This window comes from Sminthopsis crassicaudata, chromosome X (genome assembly GCF_048593235.1).
Source record: "Sminthopsis crassicaudata isolate SCR6 chromosome X, ASM4859323v1, whole genome shotgun sequence".
NCBI classification, from domain to species: Eukaryota; Metazoa; Chordata; class Mammalia; order Dasyuromorphia; family Dasyuridae; genus Sminthopsis; species Sminthopsis crassicaudata.
Window position 1 is genome coordinate 85,785,407 of NC_133623.1, and position 4,219 is coordinate 85,789,625.

At 32.4% G+C, this 4,219-nt stretch overlaps 1 pseudogene; it reads left to right on the forward strand.

Annotated features, from left to right (window-relative positions):
- Positions 1 to 1,739: 1,739 nt before the first annotated feature.
- Positions 1,740 to 3,716, forward strand: LOC141549089 (protein zwilch homolog; annotated as a pseudogene).
- Positions 3,717 to 4,219: the final 503 nt, after the last annotated feature.

Sequence of the window (4,219 nt, forward strand, 5' to 3'; positions counted from 1 at the left end):
GTTTTCTCACATCCCTTCCAATATTTATCATTTTTTTCCTGTCATCTTAGCCAATCTGAGAAGTGTATAGTAGTACATCAGGGCTATCTTAATTTGCATTTCTCTAATCAATAATGACTTGGAGCATTTTTTCATATGACTAGAAATAGCTTTAATTTCTTTGTCTAAAAATTCTCTGTTCATATCCTTTGATCACTATGATATTACTTTCTAGAGCTAGAAAAAATAATAACATATTTGTTTATATATGTATATATATAACATTTAATATGTGTTATAATATTACACATAATATATATAACATATTATAATAACAAATATTAAATAAATAATAACATTATTTGGGAGAATAAAAGTTAAGAATATCAAGGGAATTAATGAAGAAAAAATGCAAAGGAAAGTGGCCCAGTTGTACCAGACCTAAAAGTATATTATAAAGCTGCCTTTAACAAAACTACTTAGTACCAGCTAAGAAACTTCTGTTGGTTGATGGATTGGTGAAATAGATTAGGTACATAAAATAGAATAGTCGATGACTATAGTAATCTGCTATTTGTAGTACCTAAAGACTCCAGCTTCTCAGATAAGAATTCATTATTTAATAAAAATTGCTTGGAAAATTGGAAAATAGTATGGCAGAAACAAGGCAGAGAACAACATCTCACACTGTATACCAAGATAAGGTCAAAATGAGTTCATGATTTAGACACAAAGGATGATATTATAAGCAAATTAGTAAAGCAAGGAATACAAATCTACCTGTCAGATCTTTGGAGAAAGGAGGAATTTATGAACAAAGAAGAAATAAAGAACATTATTCAATGCAAAATAGATAATTTTGATTACATTAAATTGAGAAGTTTTTGCACAAACAAATCAGTGCAGTTAATATTAGAATGGAAGCAGAAAACTGGGGGAAAATTTATAGCTAATGTTCCTGTAAAGGTCTTATTTCTAAAATATAGAGAATTGAATCAAATTCATAAAAATACAAGTCATTCCCCAATTGGCAAATGGTCAAAGCATATGTAGAGACAATTTTCAGATGAAAAAATTATAGCCATCTATAGTTATATGAAAACATGCTCCAAATTACTTTTGATTGGAGATGTGCAAATTAAGATTACTCTTTAATATCACTTCACACTCACAAGATTGACTAAGATGACAGGAAAATATAATAATAAATGTTGGAGAAGTATACTTGAAACAAGAATACTTACAACAAAGTGCTGATTCAGTGGAATTGAGATGATGGTTCTTTAGTATACATAGACTTAGTATTTAGCATGGTGATGTAAGTTGTTCTCTAGTTCACACATACATAGTGTGCTGTAATGATGTAATCATATCAAGGTATTTAAAGGCTGAGAAGGACTAGAAATGAGACATTTCATCTTTGACCAGCCTCGTGGGCTGTCCTGCCTTCATCACTTCTCCACTAAGACCAAGGAGTAGGGCTGATACCAAGAATATCCAGAAAGCTAGTCCGAACATTACAGGGTTGTGGGAAAGCTGGGACACTAATACACTGATGGTGGAGTTGTGAACTGATTCAACTATTCTGGAGAGCAATTTGTAGCAAAGGGTAGTTTGATCCAGCAGTCTGTATTCCAAAGAGATCATAAATGATTGGAAAGAACCCATATGTGCAAAACTGTAGCATTTCTTTTTGTAATGACAAGGAATTGGAAATTGGATGCCCAGCAATTCAGAAATGGATTAATACTTTATGGTACATGAATGTAAAGGAGTGTTATTGTTCTATAAGAAATGATGAATAGGCTGATTTCAGAGAGGCCTGGAGAGACTTATATTGATGCTTAATGAAGTTAGTAGAACCAAGGGAACATGTACACAGTAAGAGCAAGATTATGTGATGATCAACTATGACAGGCTTAGTTCTTCTCAGCAATATGGTGATCCAAGACAAATTTTGAATAGACTTAAGATGAAAAATGTCAATTGCATCCAGAGAGAGGACTATAGAGACTGAATATCGATGGAAACATAATATTTTTTCCTTATATTTGTTTGTTTACTTTTTTGTTTTCCTGGGCTTTTTTCATTTTGGTCTAATTTTTCTTGCCCAGCATGACAACTATTTTAATATGTTTAAAGCATTGTGTGCACACACAAATATACACACACACACATATATCACCTATATTAGATATTGTTTGCTGTCTTGGGGAGGGGGAAGGGAAGGAAGGAGAGAGAAAAAATTGGAACACAAAAACAAAAATAAATGTTAAAAACTATCTTTATATGTATTTGGAAAAAATAAAATGCCATTGAAAATTAAAAAGATCCATTTTTCAATGAATCCAGGAGAAATTGATTAATGAAAATAGAGCAAATCCTTTGTAAGGCATTGAGAGTGGATATGGCATGAGATTTATTATGTAGAAAGTGTGTTCAAAATAAAAAAATTAAGCATTAGAAGAGGCACACTCTGAAGTATCAGTTATTTCTCATTTACTTATGAATGGAAATTTTGGACCACTTGTTTTACCTTAAGACAGCCAGGCAGCTGATTGAACTTTACACCATGGCACAAAATTCTAAAATAACTCATTCGAAGATTAAAATGACAGTCAAGTCTTTTTCTCCTTTATGGCTAAGATGTGACAACTTAGAGCCTGAAAGTACCTGTTGGCTGGAACTTATTAGAACAAAGAAGGGCATCACAGGAATTTTCTTACAAGTAGTCATATGTAAAGGTCCCCGACCTGGAAAAAAAACTGTTCTGTAAATCTTGAAGAATTGAAAAGTTCACACCTGAAAAGACATATGAATATGAGATGTTTAAATTTACTCCCTTAGGGGATACATTTCTCTTTTCACATCCTACTATTGGTACAGATATTTCATGGAGTCCTATGAATGGGCTTCTCCAAACACTTCCTCTCACTTCTGCTTCAGTATTGAATATTAAAGAGGAACCTGGAGATCCTAGAAGCCCTTTGTACCATTTGCATGGACAACTGAAGTTTTTAATTGCCTTGGCTGATGGTTCCTGAGTGGCCTACACCTATGGAAACTAAATTATCTGTTGATTTTGTTCAGTAATTTTTCCATGATTTAATGAGTAAGCTGGATAGAACTGATAATTCAGCAAAAATTTAAGGTACTGAAATGTGATAACTGCTGTAGTTGATGATTCTATTGTCTTTTCACAATATAAGGTGATCTGTATTTCACTGAGCAACTGTGGTACAGATTGAAAATGAGTATTGCCTCTTATCAAGATATGGTCACGTTTTGTTTTTATATTGACCTTACAAAGAGCACAACCATGGCTGCACAGAGAGAGTAATGATTTGCTATGTAAACACATTCAGCAAGCTTACCATGGAGCCCTGAATATAGTTCCACTTACTGGTACTACTCCAATTTGAATGCTTTTGGAAATTAGTTTGGGCAAAACAAAGATTACAATAATTTTCATATGACAGGAACTTGCATCATTAAACCACTTGGATTGCTTTATTTCCATATCCATAGATACCCAAGAACAAGTTCATTATGTTAGGAAACTCCATCACATCCTCCTATAAGTTGTAATCAGTTGCATAACACATCTTAAGCTTCTCAATGAAATCATTTCAGTACAGTTTTGCTTACTATATTATCAGAGAAATCTTCTTAATGATGAGAAACATACATTTCAACTGCCAATCACATCAATTCAGTATTTTCCCTATCAAATATAAATTTTACCAGATTTTTAACAGGTTAGCTTTAGAGCTAAGTTTATGCTGCATTAAAAGTATTAAAATCCAGAGCAACACATATCATTTTTTTTAGTAAGCTATGATTTCTTATATTTTATTCTTTTTCATGGATGCTGGGTAAGTTTTTACCTAACCTCCTCACTGAAAGGTGTAGACACAAATTTGTTTATTATCCTTTTAGTTAACCATTGCATTAGAAATGGTGACGTGCAATATATGAAGTGCCCCTTTATATGTTTTCAGTTTGGTGCCATTTTTGTACCACCCACTCCAACCAATGTTCAATCAATAAGACCCACAAGTTTGTTTGCACTGACGGTCAGTATGCATGTGTGAAGTATTAGGAGCAATGTATAATATATAAAAAATAATAATAGTATATTGTTTTAGGGCTTAAAACAATTATTTTATTAAAATATTATTTTCCATTTAAGACATTTATAATTAGTAGTTTAGCATTTGCTTGTAGGTAAAGGAAGAAA